Source organism: Periplaneta americana, chromosome 8 (assembly GCF_040183065.1).
Source record: "Periplaneta americana isolate PAMFEO1 chromosome 8, P.americana_PAMFEO1_priV1, whole genome shotgun sequence".
In the NCBI taxonomy this organism is placed as follows: Eukaryota; Metazoa; Arthropoda; class Insecta; order Blattodea; family Blattidae; genus Periplaneta; species Periplaneta americana.
The window spans coordinates 13,214,739-13,237,183 of NC_091124.1; the positions used below are offsets into that span (position 1 = coordinate 13,214,739).

Below are 22,445 nucleotides of genomic sequence, written 5' to 3' on the forward strand. Positions count from 1 at the left end.
CACTGCATAATGAATACGTCCGAATGAATAGCTCAGTACGTGAGTAAAAACACTTACTGTTAATACAGTACTGTATTTTGAATAAACAAAAGTTTAATGAAAATTATCAAACTCAAAATCGCGATATTTCCTAGTTTACGTAAATGGATGAATTACTTTTCTTCCCTCCTATACCTAGTAAAGTGATTTGTTTGTATTTTACGCCAGTATCATCAAACTCCAGTCGTGGAAGGGGATAAGAAACGTTTGCGGTTCTCAACCGTTAATCCAAAGGTATAGCCAGGTTAATATTAGAAATGTTAGTAAAAATAAAATGATGTCCCTGTATAACGCGAGGAGGGGAACGGAAGGAAATACGATAACTAAGACGAAACAGAAGAAAACTGAAATAAATTGCGCTACATTATACAATTTGAAGAGAATAAAAATGTATGGATTTTATGAAATTTAGAAGGTAGCAGATACTCTTTCAGGATCCACGCACGTCTCTTATTTATGCTCCGGCAGAGCTAATATTCCACAGGCCAGGCTGTGCATGCAACCTAACCCCAAGACGCTGCAATTCCCGGACAGACGGAGAAGGGGGGGGGCGAGCATGTGACCAGCAGGTGCGGACTTTTGAGACTTGTTGCGCTCGGAGGAGAGAATGTGGACCAAATAAAGAAGTAGCGCTCGTGGTGTGGATTCCTGATGAGGCCGAAGAATCTGCCTCGTGCAGCTCACAGCAGTCTATAATGTCTGCAACATTCTTCATTCACTGAGAAAAGATGTTGGAGGCAATCACTATTTCCTCTCAGCAGCAATAAGATAGCACCACTCTTATGACGGTTTTTCAGCCAGAAGACTCGGATTTGATCCTAGACAAATTGTGGCATTCGGTTCAAAAAAGCAGTTTCTTTCCCCTTAGAATAATATTACGCATTTACTATATTAATACCGTTTTGGGGCAAGGAAGCCATTTTTCGTCATTATTGCTATGGATAGCGGTACAGGACTGAGGAGTAATAGACGAAGATTCCTTGACTTAGTCCTTTCTTTGTACAGTTCTGTGGAAGTTTTTCATCCGCTTCTGTTGTAAGATTAATCGATCAATTTCTGTTGTAAGATTAATCTATCAAAAATACTTAATCGAATAATCGAGTCGATTAAAATTAATTGGTTGTAGTTGATGTTAATTATTATTTTGTTAATACAAACGCGTACTAAAAATTCCGACAATATTTCTCTCTCGGAAATTGCTTACTTAAAAGCACAATAGTACTGTTATTTTCTAACTGTAAACCAGATAGCGTAGGAAAAATCTTTGCACAAACACTTCAGAAAGGGATGGAGATACGAGGACAGTGACCTGGTCAACCTCTATTGAAAGTTGAAACACAATGCGAAACCCTTATTAAGTTGGGCCTCAATGTGGTCTGCCTTTGCCGTCCATACACAAAGAGTGAGAAACAACTCAAATATTCGTTAAACCGAACCAGAGACACTCCGCCAGGCGTTCAATAGCAATATGTAATTTCTATTTTTCGTAACCGGTTGTGCACGACTCTAGTTCTGAGGAGAGAGCACCAAACGCCTTGACGCGCATATGTACACAACATAGTTTCATAGGTGCTAATGGTTACAGCTGATATTTGTTCAACTTTGAAATAATCCTGCAGATTTTCAGAGCGAATAGCTAGCTCATGTTATATGTAACAAAAAAGTGTGATACCACGGTATATTGGTCGAAAGTCCATAGTTTTATCAAGATTTTTTTTCAAATGTTTAACACCCTTTTATTTGGTGACTATTGCGAGTAGGATCGTGATTTTTGTCCATATCGATAGAAAATCTAATAAAGAGTCATTTATCCCTCTGGCGTATTTCAATAGCGTGAACTGTTTTCGTGTAAATTTAACTTAAAAACCACTAATTTGAAGCCACTGACTGATGTGACCAGCTTGCAACATTGTTGTCAGAAAGGGAGATATGAGAATAGTTCACTACGACAGACGGACCTGAGTTCGTTGACCTCTTACATCTGCATTACAAGAAAAAAAGCAGTGTGTTAGCGACGATGTTGCCGGACTGCTGAAACTTTCAACTTAATTTTCTAATTAACCGTGCATTTAATCACGAAATGTAATATAGGTTTTCTATTAATTTAAGTGTACCCTAAAGTTTCTTTCAGTCTGCAGGATGATTTCACTTCCACTCTGTATAAACAAATGTAAGTGGCATAACGTTTCATGATTGATCATTAGTGCTGCATACATCTATACTAATAATAAATCTGTAGCCGAAATTTTTCTGGTAATTTTCGATTTTCCAAAAATAATTGGTCCTAACATATATAATTAACCACCCTGAAACCGAAAATCGCTTTTTTGAAATTTTTGTTTGTATGTCTGTCTGTCTGGATGTTTGTTACCTTTTCACGCGATAATGGCTGAACCGATTTATATGAAAATTGGAGTATAAATTAAGTTCGCTGTAACTTAGATTTTAGGCTGTATGACATTCAAAATACCTTATTTAAAAGGGGTGTTATAAGGGCGCCTGAATTAAATCGAAATATCTCACTTATTATTGATTTTTGTGAAATATGTTACATAACAAAAGTTTCTTTAAAAATTATTTCCGATAAGTTTTATTCTTTGAAAAAATTTGATAGGACTGATATGAATGAGATAAATGAGTTTTAAAATTAAAATAACGCCATCTAAGGCGGTGTAATGAAATAAAAAACAAACGACTTCGTCTATAAGGGGCCTTGGACAACAACAATCGAAAGCTATGAAACATAGCCTACAGAGAATGATTCTGTGTTTGTATGAAGTAATATCGAAAGCTAAATTAACCGATTTGTATAATTATTATTTCACCATTGGAAAGTGTAGTTTCTCTAGATTGACAAAATGCTATAATGTTATTACAGTAACTTCTGAGTGCTCTCTGGACCAAAATGACCGCATTTTAATTATTTAAATACAATTTAAATTAAGTAACATATTAAACGATTTATCCTTCTATCAAACACGAATGTTCCCTGGACCAAACGTTCTATTTTAATTATGTTATTACTTTATATTTATTTCTAAAAGGTGCAGCGGAGCGCACGGGTACGGCTAGTTGTATAATATTGTATAGAGTGTTACTAAATTTATTCTGCAGCATCATCAAGCAATTTATGTAAATCTATACTTGTAATTAGATATACTGTAATATATTTCAATCAATTCCAATGTTATCGAAAGGAAATTAAATATAATGAAAGGAAAGGAACATAGGTTCGTCACGGCAACACCAAACAACATATAGAGCGTTAGCCAGTGAACAGGTTTCCGGACCGTGGCGTTTATCATATAGGACTCGTCGGGGGTCGATACCGGACTCGTCAGTGCTCAGGCAGGATGTCCCCCCTGTCAGCATCGGATTCACGAATACCATCCGAGTCACTCTTGGACTGGAACAATCGTCGCATATGGAGCATACAATAGGCCAATGTGAGCCAAAGTGCTTGGTTCCATTCCACGTCCGGTCTTCGAAAAGTCAGCTAACCAGTCAACTACTATTGTAGGTTAGTTTAAGTTAGGTTAGGTTAGGCTAAGTTAGGCTAGGTTAAGTTTCGTTTTCTTACATAAATAGATCTCAAATACTAAACCGTATTCAGTTTGATATTGGTTTTATTTTAGAGATGAATAACTTGAATAAAATTAAATTGTATTTACACATAATACAGATATAATATACTTACTTACTTACTGGCTTTTAAGGAACCCGGAGGTTCATTGCCGCCCTCACATAAGCCCGCCATTGGTCCCTATCCTGAGCAAAATTAATCCATTCTCTTTCATCATATCCCACCTCCCTCAAATCCATTTTAATATTATCTTCCCATCTACGTCTCGGCCTCCCTAAAGGTCTTTTTCCCTCCGGCCTCCCAACTAACACTCTATATGCATTTCTGGATTTGCCCATACGCGCTACTTGCCCTGCCCATCTCAAACGTCTGGATTTAATGTTCCTAATTGTCAGGTGAAGAATACAATGCGTGCAGTTCTGTGTTGTGTAACTTTCTCCATTCTCCTGTAACTTCATCCCTCTTAGCCCCCAAATATTTTCCTAAGAATCTTATTCTCAAACACCCGTAGTCTCTGTTCCTCTCTCAAAGTGAGAGTCCAAGTTTCACAAGCATACAGAACAACCGGTAATATAACTGTTTTATAAATTCTAACTTTCAGATTATTCGACAGCAGACTGGATGATAAAAGCTTCTCAACCGAATAATAACAGGCATTTCCCATATTTATTCTGTGTTTAATTTCCTCCAGAGTATCATTTATATTTGTTACTGTTGCTCCCAGATATTTGAACTTCTCCACCTCTTCAAAAGATAAATTTCCAATTTTTATATTTCCATTTCGTACAATATTCTGGTCACGAGACATAATCATATACTTTGTCTTTTCGGGATTTACTTCCAAAAATATACAGTAGCTATATAGTATAGGCCTATTATACCTGTCGTTATGAATTACACCGATCAGATTCTTCCTTCTTATGGCGCAGTTCAAAGTCGTCGATAGATAACAGCCTCAACTTAGCAGATAACATCATAGTTTGTTTCTACAATTTGCCACAGGAACTTGGGAAATAAAAGATCAATACTTCGGTCCCCCATGTCACTCCACCAATCCCCTCCTGCTGTTACCATACCATATCGCTGACACAGGCAACTCAGAAGTACAAAAAGTTCCATCGTATAGGAACTTAGAAAATGAATGATCAATACATCCGTTCCCCATGTCACTCCACCAATCCCCTCCTGCTGTTAATGTAGCATCTCGCTGATACTGTTGTGAGTCAATACAGAAGTACGCAGGAATTTCATCATCTATCAAAGATTAACTACCTGTTCCTCCCTTGATGATTAGATCTCTTCTGTCTACTGGCTGGTAATTCAGAATTTTGTTCGCCAATCTTCTGTTTTCCATTGTCTGTAGATGTATATAGACCTAATTGGTGGGGACTGTATTTTTTGGTGAAATAAAATAGGTGATTTCGGTGTTAAACTTGCCACTATTTCGTTGAGTATTTCGTGAAATAAATTGTCAGTTGGGTGGGTATTGTATAAAATAAGTTGTCAATTATAATATGATGTATTATTTATTGCCACTTAATCGTTTAGTTCTGCTGGCCTTCACATTACTGTATTCGGAGCAGCATTCTCCTTCTTATACAGTATTATTACATCATTTATAAATTTAGTGGACGACTCATGCACTTATCTTTCATTATTTAACAATGTGTCCTTCCGTGTCCCTTCTTTTCTCTTATCACTTCATCTGTTGCGCACTTTAATCCTCTGACATTATTTATCGTTCTAAAATCTATCTAAAACTAATTCCCATATCCCTAACACTTCGTTTACTATTTACTGTATTTCAGTCTCTGTTTTCACAACACATAGACCTACTAAAGTTCACTTGGTCTTACACTAATAACATAAAAGGGACTGCTGCTCTCATACCAATAGTAACCTAGATTAATCACAAGATGAATCATGTTCTACTACGCGTTAAGGATTATAAAAGTATTTCCAGAATCCAATACACAAACTGGCAGAGGTGGTTTGGGAGGACAAAGGGAACTTTTTTTCATACAACATAAGATTAGCTATTCGTTATCCCGCTACTTCATTATTTCTTAAAGTACAACTGTTCAAAGTGTCCTCCATTCATCGGTAAACAAACGTTGCCTCATAAGTGGTGCCTTCTTTGTATCACTTGTGAGGTTCAGGCCTCACAAGTGATATAAAGAAGACACCTGTGGCTGAGCAGATTAGATCTAGTGATCTTAGTGTCCAAACAATCGGTCCAACGCGACCAATCCATCTGCTGGTAAAAGTGTCATTCAGAAAATGACAAACATTAGTGTACCAATACGCTGGACAATCATCGTGCTGGTGCTACATGCGTTGTCAAATGCGCAACCTCAAACAAGGGAAAGAATGTGTCCTGGAGGAAACAGAGGTAAATGTCACCGTCGAGGTGAGGTGGTAGGAAGAGGGGACCAACCGCTGATACAAACACAAGCTCACAGCAGTGCAATATTCCTGAAATAGCATGGTCTGTTTGTGCTGCTGACATGATTTTGTGACAGATCCCGTTCATCGTTGAATACCGCGGCGAAAATCAGATTGAACATGTGGTTCCATAAAATAAATCCAGGCAGATAAGATATGGTTATGTTGGTGGCCAAGAAACCAGTCCAGCACGACCAATCCATCGGCTGGGAAAGATAGCAGTTAGAAAATGACAAACATTAGTGTGCCAATGTGCTGAAAAACAACAAGCGTTGTCAAAGACATATCCTCAAACAAGGGAGAGCGTGTCTGGAGAAAATGAAGGTAATGCCACTGTTAAGGCACTGTGGTAGGAAGATGGAACCAGCCGTTGATACAGACACAAGCATATGAATTGACTGATGGCTACCTCAGTGTCCAACGCAAGTACCGAGTGCTCAATTACAGGTACTACTCAAACAACTTGTTCGTCGAATAGAGGGATAAATAGGAGTCGTCGAACCCATGTTTCCCGACAAAAACTGTTTGCCTTAGCCTCCCCAAGTACTATTCCCAGTTTGTGTATTGAATTTTAAAACACCCTGTATACTATACATGTCTCCACATAGTAAATTGTAATGTTTTTAATTAGCAGTCAACAGTGTAAACTAACCCTCATTTCAGTTTGGTTGATAGGCTTTCCCCTCTACTCACACTCTCAACCATCAGTGAAGGAGAAGACGCTACTATCTATCTTACTAACGTTCGACTAATAATTGTCTTTCAACGTTGTGAAAAATTCTATTATTGAAAATGTTTACTGGTAATCTATATTTCGAAAGTCTATACTAAGCGTTTATATTTCATTTTATTGCTGTTTATATCAACTGCCACATTAAAAAGCTACTGACAGCAGAAGATAAATGTTTTCTCCAACACTAGTTGCTACTCTACAGCACACACAATGGAACAACCTGCACTGTGTCACTCCCCCCTGACTTTATAATACAAACTAACATTCCTTACTATAAATATTAGTTGAAAATATTGTAAGAACGACACGAAAATATACTCAACTATGTAATTGTCAAACATCTGTGTCATTGTATTTTATATTCACTTATGTACTTTATTTAAGATTTTATTTTCTTGTGTGTACAACTTGGGGTGTGCAGGTATAAGAGGTAACAGCTACCGCCCTGTTACTGACGAACTCAGGGCAAGTAGAAGGGGAAAGAAATGCTTTCGCATCCTCTTAACCTGTATGAAATGTCGTTTAGACTCTTAACTGTTCCGTGCAAATCTTCCTTGCTTCTTAGGAACCTATTAAATCGTTAGGGCCTATTTTACGGACGAAATGTACAAAGTCCTTGGAAAGAATGCCTTACGATCCCAATATCAATAAAGGATACCCCGTTACATGGGAAGGCGGTGCGTGCAGGAGTTAATTAAACGTTCTGTAAGCAGACTGTATTTCCTGGATTGCTACTGCAGTGTATCTCACGCACGTACGAGTCATGGATTGCTGGAATCATCGCTTTTACAAGTTCCTATTATCCTCTTGCGTAGTGTCTTCTATTTCAGAAATCTAGAAGACAAAAAATTGTCGTCATAGAATATCTTTCACGTGATACTGGTCTTCTAAGAATTTACAACAGAGCAAAATACCAGTGTTAACACGAAGAAGTTCTCTTTCCCTAACATAAAGACTGGTTCAGTCGCGCATTGTGAAAAAAAACGTTACGAAAGCACTTTAATCAGACCATCCTGTTCCTCTGTCTGCAAAAACTTCAGCTACTTCCACTGACGCCGTTTTTATTAAGTTTGGTATTTGTATGTCACAAACATATTCACTAGTGCGAGTTAGGAACGAATTATACAGTGCTAGCCTATAGGCCTAATGCCATAACCATTTTCAAATAAATGTTGGTTGTAGAAGATACAGCAGTACTGGGTTTAAGCTAGAAAGTAAATAATTGTCGCAAAAATGCACGAATGAAAAATTATATCTGTGAAAACTGCGAAAAGCTTGTTCAATATTCTAAATAATTGTACAGAAAGATAAAATTAATAAAGTTTCCAGGAACAAAAAGTTATGTAATTTGTTTCTTGGAATGTTATTACTTTCAATCCATCTTTACACACTCTAGATATACTTATGTAAATAAATCATTATACGTAAGTATGTTTAGAATCAATTACTGCTGAATTTACATCACATTAAAATACTCTAAACATTGAAATTCTTTACGAGTAGGCCCTTCAAGATCTATTGTTAGCAGAGTGCTAATTCTTTTTACAAAAACACGGTTTCTAATTACAGTTTTTTACACGATTCATGCAACTAAATCCTAGCTCAGAATTTACAGTATGCAATGGAATTGTACAAATCAATTAGAAGAAAATTTACTGCTCTCAAAATCGACATAGGCGGGACAAAAGTGTGATTGTATTTTTCTCATTTAAAGTTCGCATTTGTAATACTATACTTTTGTGATGCATAATCCATTAGACTCAAACATGTTTAAATAAAAAATAAACAAAATGTGTCATAATAATGATTTGTGTCGACACCTGCGATTGTGGACAAGGCTACTTGAGTTACACGACGCAAAACATGTCAATTACAACAGTACAAACATTTCATAGCAGCTGTGTATACGTATTCCTAGCACCTGTTACGGATTTAAAAATGGATGTCATAGCCAAAATACAGTATTATATTTTATGTAGGATCAAAATATATTGTCGTAAAACGTCGTTTACTTCACCGTGCATAGGTTAAGGTTAAAGTTTAGCTACAATCCGAGGCGATCCTTAAATCTTATGCGTTAAAGACGATTCCCTGGACCAAAAATGGGTACTATAAATCTGTGAATAAAAGAAGATTATTTTCCTAAGAGACTAATATTCTCCTGGACCAAAAAATACAGTACAAATAGAGTAAAAATTAATATTTTACCGTGGCCCAAAATCATGAAAATGAACCAATCTAGTCGAGATTTTTTCCATGACTTTTCTCGACTGAATTAACTAATTTTTAGTCAAATAAAGGCGAATACCGGATTGGACCTCAATTACCACGAAATACAACAAACATTCACAACAGTAAACTATATATGGTCGCGATATGACCTAGGAGTTAAAGTGACTAATGTAAGTATAAATAAATACAGCTGAAAAGGTTAAAATAGTTTATACTTCCTCGATAAAATTAGCGGCATGTAGGCCTACTTTTCCGAAGGCTATGATGCTGGTTACTTTAGAGTAAAAACGACACTGTTGCGGTGAACAGCACCGAAGTATAGCCAAATATGCAGGCCTAATTTAAAAAGTTCAAACATATTTTATCAGATGCAGTATTCTAAACATATATTTCACTTTTCATTCCGCCGAGTTAACTCTGTGGTAGCGTGTCCAGACTAGCCGGCCGAGGGTCGATTCCCGGCGGGGTGAGAAATTTTCATGTAAAATTTCTACCTTGGGACTAGAAGAGGTGGCGGTGCACAACTTCTGATCACTAGATAGTAGATTGTGCACAAATATGCCTGGTCTAAAATCCCAAATATCTCCTCAGTGCATATGAAGAGAAGGCCTTTGTCACTCTTGATAGTGATTCGTCCGTCGGATGGAGACGTTAAGTCTGGCAGCCCCCTTGGTGCTATTCGAAAGGAGTAAGCTACGTGCCGGCACCGGGTTTCCCCTTCTCCCTTCCTCATCCTTACCATTATCCTCACCCATTCCCTACACTATACTTATACATAAACTCACTCTTGTACACGACATAACTCCTCACAGATACACACCATGCATAGCGTGGCCCGCCGAAGTGATATGCACCTTGAAAATGGGTCATAGTCCTGCCATGTCCGCAATATGCGGAACCTGAATCGCGCAAGTGAAGTGAGTAGGCATTAGATACACACATGCACATATACATTTTTCTGCTTTCTAGGTTAAAATATGAACAGGAATACAATATAACAGGCCTATGTGTTTACGTAATAATATAGGCTCTAATGCCAGAGAGGCGATGATGATGATGATGATGATGATGATGATGATGACATGAACGATTTTCTTGTACTGCTTATATTACGGACGCCGCGTCGGTATGTCGAGCTCTTGCAACGACAGTTTATTGCACTAATATGTTAATGGTGCAATTACGTCACATCTTTCTCGCTCTGAAATCTTTTATGTTGAGCCATTTACGACCACACGTAACATTATTTTTTTTTTTTGCATCGCAATCCAAGAGACAAATAAGTTCATTTTTCGAATAATTTATTACAAAATTAACTGGATACGAACTAGGGTTACCAGGTTTTCAGAACGCAAATAAGGGACAGTTACAGAATTTAACTCTAGGAAAATACGAGAAACTTCTAAGAGAGAAAGAGAGAAATCTGTGTGCGCCATCTCGGAGGATATGCTAGCATAATGAAGTACATTGTCACGAAAAAAAAATTGCTTAATTATTACACCAATTAGGCCTAAAGTTGTTACATTAATAACCATCAATATTTTATTATTAAAATTTAGAAGGCTGATATCTGAAATTCAGAAATGGGAATATATAAATTTTTATTTTAGTAGGTTATTTTACGACGCTTTATCAACAGCTTAGGTTATTTAGCGTCTGAATGAGGTGAAGGTGATAATGCCGGTGAAATGAGTCCGAAAGTTACCCAGCATTTGCTCATATTGGGTTGAGGGAAAACCCCGGAGAAAACCTCAACCAGGTAACTTGCCCCGACCGGGAATCGAACCCGGGCCACCTGGTTTCGCGGCTAGACGTGCTAACCGTTACTCCACAGGTGTGGACGAATATATAAATTGCAAAGGTTGTGTTCATATAAGCTTTAAAGCTATTAAATAAAACTTCGCGTCCTCTTTGTTTCACGCGTTAAGAATCACTCATTTTGATTTCCAAAAGCTCACAACTGTTGCTGTAAATATGTACTTTTAACTGAAGCAGAGGAAAGTTGAGATTTAGGCCTAAATTTATTTGCATCGTTGTCACATTTCTAAATATATTGTTAATAAAAAAAGCAACTATTATGTAGATGTTTCTAAAACACGATATTCGTACAAAAGTACGAGAAAAGGATGAAAGAAAGACAAAAACGTTAACCGTCTATGCCCTGTGATACAATTCCATAAATACGGGATTTTTAGTGATCTATACGGGACAAGTTTCTTCGCCATCAAATATGGGACATCCCTTACAATACGGAATACCTCGCAACACTAATATGAACACACAGCCAGGTAGAAATTAAAAAAACAACAGCGACATAAAACTTAACTGGGTATTTGAAACCTTAAATTACTGCAAAAATGTTACGCACACTGGAAAGCCACATTTGCAGAATATACTTCTCCCCAGCTGCGCAACAGATAATGCACATCACCATCTAGACTAGAGTAGGGTATATCAAATTTCATCGAAATAGCTTCTTCCGTTGGTTGGTTATTCATGCCCCAAAGGAGAGAGGGAATTTTAATAGACGATCTGCAGGGGTGCCAACACACTTCAGATATATTCATATCTTCACTTTCAAATACTCGCAATAACGCAAGACAAACTGATTCAATATATTTCGATTTCAGTAAAGCTTTTGATGTAGTGCCGCACTATTATTATATTTCATAAATTAGGAAACACTGGTCTTTGTGTAAGTTACGTAAACTGGTTCGAAAAATTTAAGTAGCCTAGGTAATAGGCAATCATGTGTAAGACTGTTTAATATACACTCTGATCCTTATAATGGAGTCCCGAAGGGCTCTACAAGACACCTCCTATTTATAATATTCATAAACGATATATGTAAAAAAGTAAGTTCTGACTGTCCATTATTTGCAAACGATTTAAAAATCTTCCGTAAAATCAGAAGTAATGCTGACTGTCAATCCCTTCAAGGTGACATTAACTTAGTCGCAAAATGGTTGAAAAACAATGGATTTTCATTGTAACATTTCTAGTATTCTTATAGCATAATGTCACCGATTAGAGAAGAATCCTTTGTTTAGGATTGTTTTATTTTAATTTGTATCCATTAATTAGCATTACAATATTATTTTTTAATTTCGTTATTATTATTATTATTATTATTATTATTATTATTATTATCATTGTAAATATTGTTTTCATTTCATATTATTGCATCAAGTGTGCTAGCTTTTATTGGCCAATGGCTGTCGAATAGCACATTTAATATTATAATAAATAAAATATTATTATTATTATTACTATTATTATTATTATTATTATTATCATCATTGTAAATATTGTTTTCATTTCATATTATTGCATCAAGTGTGCTAGCTTTTATTGGCCAATGGTTGTCGAATAGCACATTTAATATTATAATAAATAAAATATATTATTATTATTATTATTATTATTATTATTATTATTATTATTATCACTGTGTAAATATTGTTTTCATTTCATATTATTCCATCAAGTGTGCAGGCTTTTATTGGCCAATGGCTGTCGAATAGCACATTTAATATTATAATAAATAAAATATATTATTATTATTATTATTATTATTATTATCATTGTAAATATTGTTTTCATTTCATATTATTGCATCAAGTGTGCTAGCTTTTGTTGGCCAATGGCTGTCGAATAGCACATTTAATATTATAATAAATAAAATATATTATTATTATTATTATTATTATTATTATTATTATCACTGTGTAAATATTGTTTTCATTTCATATTATTGCATCAAGTGTGCTAGCTTTTGTTGGCCAATGGCTGTCGAATAGCACATTTAATATTATAATAAATAAAATATATTATTATTATTATTATTATTATTATTATTATCATCATCATAATCATTATCATCAGAATCGTCGTCACATCAGCAGCATCAATCTTTACCACCCAGGCCTACTTTCTTTGCACAATTTGTGAAAATGTTACGCATAACTTTCTACCTTATGGCGGACTTTTGCTTGAAGTAAAGTACCAGCTATGAAACGAGCTAAATACCTTCACTGAGGGCTGACGTCACGGCTTAGTTCAGTTAACGTTAAAACTCCTTGTATTACGTCCTACATCAGTTTCAGAATAGAATTATATAACGTTAGGCGCGCGCACTTGTGTAAATCAGTGTTGTCACATGGTACGAACCATCGTGTACGTTACCCTTGAAATGTACGATAATTTTATGTGATAATGGAAATTATATCCCCATATTTCTGGAGGAATAATAACGAATAACATTTTTTCAGCTGCACTTGGGCAGTCAACAATGTGTGTGTTTTTTTTTCCGTTTTCGATTACTCGCGTCGAGAATTTTGGCATATTGCACCAAAACCACGTTACCGGTAACTTTAATTACGTGTAATTCAATATAATAATAATAAATAATAATTATTATTATTATTATTATTATTATTATTATTATCGCTGCGTACCCAGGTTTCGGACAGGCAACCTTACTCGTCCCTATGCCAGTCACCTCCGTGCAGTGTAGCCAACCTAGGGATTTATCCCTAATTCTAGGGAATTTGAGTGTCATCTGGAGATATAGGGATAATTAATCGTAAATTCATCGTTTCTAGGGATTTCTTGACTTTCTCTTTAAAACAAAATCTTTTATTTCATCTCATAAGTTAATCTTAGTTTTTATACATTTAAAATTTGAGTTAAATATTTTCTTTGGATTATACTTCCCAACAAGAATAAAAATGTGATTTTTTATATCATGTTCCTCATTGCTATTAGACAAGAAAAAGTGTCATCGGCGATTATGTGACTGTTCTTCCCCAATTTCTTTACTCGCAGCTTTTTCTCGCAGGAAAATGATTGCATGAGGCAGTTGTATGAATGCATTTGTAAGTCGGGACTTTCATTTTTCTCTACTGAACTTCCTTGTGGAGAAATTGTATTGGTTGAGTTGAGTTCATTAATAACTAAGACATTCAGACGAAACGGATTGAGATTACGGTGAAGTGATTTTGTGATTTGTGACTTAAGCAACGGATATATTTAAAATTAAGTAAGAAAAGGCTAGATTTGTGTGCATGAGTAGGCCTGGTGGGGATCTGCTGACAAATTAATCTTGTCTTTAAAAAAGAGAAAAGTTTTCTTTGTATGAGAAGATTGTTTCACTATTTAAAAAAATTAAAGTGAGGGTAAGGAGATTAGGAACACTCACGAAATAAAAACTTGCAAGTTCCCCTTGTGTTGGCAGTACTTTGTGAGAACTAATGAGCGCGAAAATAGTATATTAAACAGTGGCGGCTGATTGACTGAGGCAAGTGAGGCCGGGCCTCAGTCAATTGGCTTAACTGAAATCAAATTTTGTTTTTATGTAATGTATTAGTTATTTGAATGAAGCATATATCGCTGTAGAAGTATTTGAAAACTTTGTGATGTAGGTAGACCTGTTTTGGAGTAAAATTTGTTCCTGAGGTCAGGATCGCTCGTGCCGGGTCTAGCTTGTGATGTATATAGATCTGTTTTGCAGTAAAATTTGTTCATGAGGCCAGGATCGCTCGTGCCGGGTCTGCTTGTGAATTTTCGTGTGTCTTCCCGGGCTTTTGAGGTTGCGCTTAAAACGTTGTAACTGAGGCACAATTCATCCTCCCAACCATGGGCCGGCCTCAAGGGTAGAGTGGGGTGGGAATAGGGTGACTTGTCTTCCTAAATAGGCCATAAATAACAAATTTCCAGCTCTTTGGCAGGCAGAGACCCACACTATTCTCTCATGTCTTAGTTTATGACTTAAGCGAGAGTGTTGTACTATTGTACAACAAATGCGAGAAATAATGCTGGTGTGGTTAATTCATTGTTAGAATGTCCTTTTTCGAGAAGAAATAATATTGAAAGAAAGGAAGTTTTGAATAAAGAGAGAGCCGACCGAGATACCTACGACATCGCCGACAATTTTTCTGACAGATAATCTTAAAACGCGAGTTTCTATTGCATCCTGGTATGGGCAACATAAATGGTTAAGTGGCAATGTGGTGCAAAATAAACTTCTCTGTTGGCCTTGTTTGTTGCTGTCAAAGGAAAAAAAGAAAAAGAAAAGAAAGAAAGGGAAATTTCAACACATAATATGGGTTGCTTCATCACACTGAAACAATCACTGAAACTCACAGCATAACAGCTTATTTGAAGAGTGAAATTATTATTTTTCATTACTAGTAATAATAATAGACTAATAATAATAATAACAATAATAATAATACAGTAATAATGATATTAATAATATAATAACAATAATAATTAATATCATAAATAAACATTTTCTATCGGAGGCATTTAAACTAGTTGCATCTGGCCTCACCGAGGATTTCGATCACCGGCCGCTACTGATATTAAATGTTTATATTTACTGCTTAATTGTGTTCTATTTATTATTCTAAGTTCTGTTACGTAATAAAAGTTAATATTCCATCTTAAGGGGAGGCAGAGGTGAATATTTCAAAATCCACAAAATTTATCCGATTTGTTTGAAATTGATCACGGATACTAAGTATGTTATTAGTAATGGACATACCAAGTTTCAACTTTCCAAGTACAATAGTTCTGTAAATATTAATAATTTTATAAAACTTTATATCGTTTGATATAAAATGCTCCATGCACCATATTGTTAGAAATTTTCAATATTTATTTTTATTTATATGTTCAGAGAAGGTATATAAATAATGATAAGTATTAGTTTATTATGGGAATAATATAGTAATACAGTTATCTTGGTTTTAATTTCATACTTTAAAGGGCACAAAATCAAAAACTAACATCGGAATATCAAAATATAGTATATAAAGATAATAAAAAAAAACAAATTTTCTTCAGTTTTGTTCAAAATTTCACCTCTGCCTCCCCTTAAGCCAGCGTTGTCAGACACAGCCTAAACGGAGCGGAGCGCTCCACTATAACTCGTTGCGTGCTCCGGTGCTTCCACAGACATAAGCAAGTTCACGCCCCGACTGGACGTCTCTAGCACCACAACCGGTTTCGGAGCTTACAACTCTGACACTACTGCCTTACGCTGAAATTATATTTTGAAATTAAGGTTCTTTTTATTGAAATCTAGGAAAAAATAAGAAGTATTTTACGGATTTTAGTCTAAACAGGTTGGCTACACTGCCTCCGTGTGTCGCCAGCTGGAGTTCGGGGAATGCTATGAAATGATGACGGTCAGAAACTGAATGGAGAAATATAGAAGGAACCATGTAGATGCCTAATATGTGGAAACGGGAGAACCCCGAAAAAAACCCCAACTGCGACCTTGGCCGCTATGTCGGGATTCGAATCTATGTGACAGGTTGACCACTGAGCCACCGCAGGGATAATAAATGTTTATCGTGGCAGAAATCAAACACAGGAGTAGTGTTGTTCTCAGTGGGAATTTGTCTAATGATATACGTCAATACAGAGTGTTTAATGCAGTGTAATGTCAGACGAAGAGCATAACACCTTCGCGATCTCTCAGGATTCAGCATAAGACCCAGAAATCGTTGTGACACTTCAGAATATAATAAAACCAAGCAGGATGAATGGTGGGAAACAATGACAAGCAAATATGAGAGAACGTTGGCGTTCACATACAGTATATAAACACTGAATAGGTCGCTACATAGCAAGTAAAGCGCTAACTTGAGTTAATTATATCTAATTTAATTTAGTACTCTACGAAAATGAGTATGCTTACAGCAACATGTTGACTACATCAATCCATATGGCGACAAACATAACCGAAGAATATTGTCTATCATGAAATAATACCAGACGATGTGCGGTGTTAGTTGGTGGTAGAAAGCTCTAGAACTGTCGTGAAATGGTTAAGTCATTGTGTTAATGCAAAAGAATCATTGTTGCGTTTTGTTTAATTTATTTCGTTTGTACGCACAGCGCATGGTCAAGTTTTTCTTCTGTTTTACGATGTTTAGGGTAAGTCTATTTCGACTTGTCCGTTTGTTTCTGCCTCGACTAGTTTATTTTTTCTTTGTTGCTGTTTAGTCAAGTGTCCAAGACAGGTCAGAACCTCATAAATTCATGTATCACTCGAGACAACTAAGCCAGGAGATAGCCCAGTTACTTTCCCCCTCCATTGCATACATCAATGACTAATAACCGTGGTGGGAATATTCCCACCACGCTAATAACATTACACTAGTCAGACTTCAGATGTATACAAACAATTGTTCTTCCTCTGACATGTAGGCCTATCATCAAGTGAGATGTACTGCCTGATAATAGATGTACAGTGAGGAACATAATAAATTTTATTGTTGAGCGGGTGAAACTGTTTGAAGATCTGTAACGCAGTTCATAATAGGGTGACAGAAAACTTTCGACTCGGAGCGTGCGCAGTGTGACATTTTTTGACTGAAAAAACGAGTCGCTCGTGAAAAAACTATTCTCCCTCATTGTACACATTATCAGCCAGAATCTCGGTCTGCCTGACAAGACATGAACATATCAACCAGAACCTCCCTCAATCAGAGGTAATTATTTCTTTATTTTATTTATTTATTTTTTAGCATTTTGGTTAATATCGTAGCAGAAATTTAGCTACCTTTGTTTCTATTATTGCCAAATAATTTATCCAATTCCTTCTGTTAATACTTTTTTTTTTTACTTAGAGAAAATACGACAAATTCATTTGTAATATTTTTTTGCACCGTTTTGAGCTGCCACATCAGACCGGGCTGAGGCCTCTCTCTTATAACTATCTCTTACATTATCATTAGACGTCTATTATTATTATTATTATTATTATTAGGGCTCTACCTCCATGCTTCCCAAGTGCCTTCATGGCATGTTACGGGGATACCTTTACCTTTTATTATTATTATTATTATTATTATTATTATTATTATTATTATTAGCGCCTATATATCAAGTATTATTGAAGTAATTGTGCGAAGGTGTTTCACTGCTCGTCGGGTGCCCAGTAACATGTTGATTTATTTCAGTATGTGTGTTTGTGTGTATCCTATATATATATATATATATATTTATTATATAGGCCTATTTTATAATTTTCAGAAATACAACAAATACTATTATTAACATAAGCATCATTTTGCTACTAAAGCTAGGCGAATCTGATTGCAGTACACGTTTCAAAACCTTAAATTTATATCACTAGCCTATGTTGCAAAATCTAAAATAAATATACCCAGAACAACAATTAGTGCCATCACCAATGCTCCTGAAAAGCGAGAATTAAAGGGTCTATTAGATGGGTCCCAAAATGTACAACTTTTAATTAAATATTCCATTTTTTTACGTTTCCTTTTGTTTTTAAACTGGTGTCAGTCTGCCTGTTACAAAAACAGAAGACTTGGAATGTGTATTCTTTGTACAACGCAAATGAGCCGGAACAATACCTGCGGAAGTGACAAATTTTCCGATACGCCACTGATAATATTGTAATAAAGCAATCAACATAAAGCATGAGTAAGCCTACGTTAACAACCTTACGTGTTACATGAGGGTTTAGAATGCAGACGCTACACGCTCTATTGCATTTTAACTTTCGAAGGTCCTGAAGGAAAAGACCTTGGAAAGTGTTCTCGGAATGTGATATTCTACCTAACGTCATTTTCAGCTGATCACGTAAGGTATACTATAGATGCGTGGGTAGCAAACAAGGCCAAGCAACAAGTGTCATTTCCAAATACAAGTCTGTCACTACACTCATACGGGCGGAAATGTAGTCACTTTAACAACCCACTCCATTACCGTTCATTGTTAACTCGTAGTGAGAGTATTATAAATAAGGGCTTGCTTAGAAACAAACAATGCGGGACCAGTCTGACAACTCGCAAAGGCTTCACTTCAATAGAAAATACGAGCTCTGACAGTCGATTGTTTTAAAGAAACGGAAATAAAAGGTTTCTATAGAACTGCACTTTCCACTGTTTTTATGTGACAAGATAGAAAAAAACTTACCTCGAAGATCTGGAGAAAGTACCTTCTCTTTTGTGGTGTTTTCAAGTAACAATATCTGTTCGCTGCCTAACGTTATTTCACATTTACTTACACGAAATTAAGTATTGTTCAATCCTAGAACTATAAACATTTGCTTTTTTAAGAACATGTAGATTTAGAACACACAAAGCTGCACTCGATTATACACCAAACATAGTCTTTCACGTGCGACATTCAGCGAGAGAGCGTCAACAACAGCTTCTTCGCACCATCAATCCAACCAGACAGCAACATGCACGCGGCGTGCAACGCTAGGTTCTCTGTCGCTCTCTGTGAACTTGTTCTTCCTACGTCCTAACCCCCACCACACCACGTTACTCATGGGCAGAGAGGAGGGAGAGAAAAACATCATCCCAAATGGAACGTAATTGATCCTACCGCGCATGCTCTATTCAAACAATCGTCGAGTTAACAGATGTAGACTCAACAATGATAAAATTCACAATCCCTCTGATTATTTCCTTAATTTCCCTGCTGCCACACACAAAATATTATGTTTTACCTAAACAGGTTTCCAGAATTGAGTCGCATTGTTGCTTGTGTTGCAAATTTTCATTATTATTATCACCTTTATTTTAGTGACATACTGAAGAGATTGAATGTTTCGTCACCACTTACGATACAATTATATTTACATTCAATAATAATAATAATAGTAATAATAATAATAATAATAATAATAATAATAATAATAATAAATCATTAAACTTGTGTTCATTAGGCAATGTAGAAGCTAAGAGTTGATACATTTTATCACAAAAAATGCCTGCCCTTAAAGGTTCATCGACTATTCTTAAAATTCATTTATACAATATGGGTTTCCGAGAATGAATGGTGGGGTTTTACGAGTTTAGTGTGAAGAATGTATTATGTGTAATGGATTGAAGGTGCTTGTAATTAGTTTAGTAATGACGGATTCCAGTTCAAATCCGTCATTTCCACATCAAATACAAATATAAATTTACTAACGTTATTTGGAAACTGTTTGAGTTACTAAACTAATTACAAGCACCTTCAATCCATTACACATAATACATGCTTCACAGTGAACTCCTAAAACCCCACCATTCATTCTCGGAAACTCTGTATTTAATTAGAATCTTCTTTCTTTGGTATGCCCTTTTAAATTGTACTACGCTACTACTGTATTTCGTCCTAATTCATTTTTGTCTAACACGACTTTATTAATTTATATTCTTACTTATTATTCTTTTAAATACAAATAGAGTGTTAGTTGGGAGGCCGGAGGGAAAAAGACCTTTGGGGAGGCCGTAGATGGGAAGATAATATTAATATGGATTTGAGGGAGGTGGGATATGATTGTAGAGACTGGATTAATCTTGCGCATGATAGGACCCGATGGTGGGCTTATGTGAGGGCAGCAATGAACTCCCGGGTTCCTTAAAAGCCATAAGTAAATAAGTTGTTATTCTTTACTGTCTAATGTGCTTTTAAAATGTATTTATTTCATGTGCATTTCATGTTGTAGTCTATACTTTTTATATTTATTGCTTTATGTAATTTTCAAATTGTTCATGTTTCCTGTACGTGTCTTGTTTTGTACACTATGTCTTTTGGCAGCAACTTTTAATGGAAGTTTAATAAAAGTTATTTAAAATTAAAAAAAAAAAAAAAAAAGGAGATAAAACTGGAGGATATTTCTTTTAATCCAAAAGTTAATGGCTATAGGCCTACAACTTAATAATAATAATAATAATAATAATAATAATAATGATAATGATAATGATAATAATAATAATAATAATAATAATAATAATAATAATAATAATAGGGGCTGTGTTGGGCCTGGAGACGGAAGCGAGTTCGGGTGGAGTGCAAGTTGGTAAAAGTTATCGATGCCGACACTGATTTCGACATAATATACTTCAAGAAAATACTATTTTAACATTTTCGATACTGCCTTCAGGGACCGTACGCTTGAGAAGATTCATTGACGCGTTGCGTTGCATTGCGTCAGGAAAAGCTTCGTAACTTTGTTCCCTGTACTTTAAGAAGCTATTTATGATGCAGTTTACAATATTAACCATTAGGGCCTAGTCATATACAGTACAGTATACTTGAATACAGGTTATAAGTCTAAAAAACAAGCTTGATGATTCATGTGATAATAAATGTCTCGTAAGGTGCGCAAATTTTTGCTATGCCACCATAAGTATGTCATCGTTGCTGTTGTCTGGCCCTTTCGTTACTGGCAGGCCATGTTAACAACCAATGCATGTAGGGATCAACATGGTTGTACATTCTTGGGTTTATCACTAACAATGAACTTAAAACTTTTTATTCTACCTGGCGGTATAGTGATTGATAATATTCGCCTTGTTTACCAATGGTAATACATAGAGTAATAAAATATTAACCTTCATGAGAGTGCCGTCGGATTTTTTATAGATCCCTTACGAATAATAATAATAATAATAATAATAATAATAATAATAATAATAGTAATAGTAATAATAATAATCTTCTTCTTCTTCTTCTGACTTTCCGGTTTAGACACTTTTTTTCTGTTTCCATTCACTATTCTAACCATCTTGTTTGTGGTCTTCCCTGATCTCTTCGTCCTATTGCTTTGTACGATAGAACTGCCTTTGAATAACGGGAATTTTGCATTCTCTCTGTATTATACTATTTTTATTATTACATGTTTAATTTTGCTCTAATATCTTCATTCCTCTGGTGGTCTAATCTTGTAAATCCTAACATTGATCTAAGAAATTTCATTTGAGCTGTCAGTATTCTAGATTTTTCTCTTTGCTCTATGACCCATGTTTCACTGCCAAATTTTAGCATTTGTTTTGCTGTAATCTGGCATGAGTTTCTTTTAACATTTGCTTCCCGAAATGTCTTCTTATAATATTCCATTTTCTGCATTATATTTATACTAGTGGCTTGTGCAGCAAATGCTGCGAACTAAGTTCATTAGACGTTCAAATAAACATTTTTCAGATTTATTTTCAATGAAGAATACCAGACATTCGGAAAGTTATTTGCTTCCATAACAATGAAAGATACTCTCTCTCGAGCCAATACTGAAGAGAACCACGCATATAAATATCTACACCACTCCGCCATTAAATATATGAAAAAGACCCAACCCCACTTGATTAATAATTATAAAAATATTTTATTTTTAATAATATTATTATCTTATGTAAGTTTTATAGCTTTCAGTAACATATACTATATAGCCGCCACTCAGTAAAATATAGAAAACAAAATCTAATTTAAGTTATTCTCTACATCTACTTATATAACCCCAATACGTTTCACTTTCATATCATCAATATAGGATTAAGCCTAAAATATTATAAATATGAAACACACCAACTAATAAAGGTAGAGATGCCAATAAAGTATAAAATAATAAATAAATATGTATAATTAATGAAAAATAGT

The 22,445-nt window shown here is 35.4% G+C and overlaps 1 protein-coding gene across 2 annotated transcripts in view; it reads right to left on the reverse strand.

Moving 5' to 3' along the window:
- LOC138704497 (CD82 antigen-like) overlaps positions 1 to 22,445 on the reverse strand; it is a 259,118-nt gene that overhangs the window by 232,589 nt on the left and 4,084 nt on the right. The window contains exon 1 of one of the 2 annotated variants that reach the window (XM_069832423.1): positions 18,990 to 19,314. The exons of the other annotated variant lie outside the window; for it this stretch is intronic. The gene's annotated coding sequence lies outside the window, so the exon portion shown is untranslated. Of the gene's footprint in view, positions 1 to 18,989; positions 19,315 to 22,445 lie in introns of those variants that run through there. 2 annotated transcript variants of the gene reach the window in all.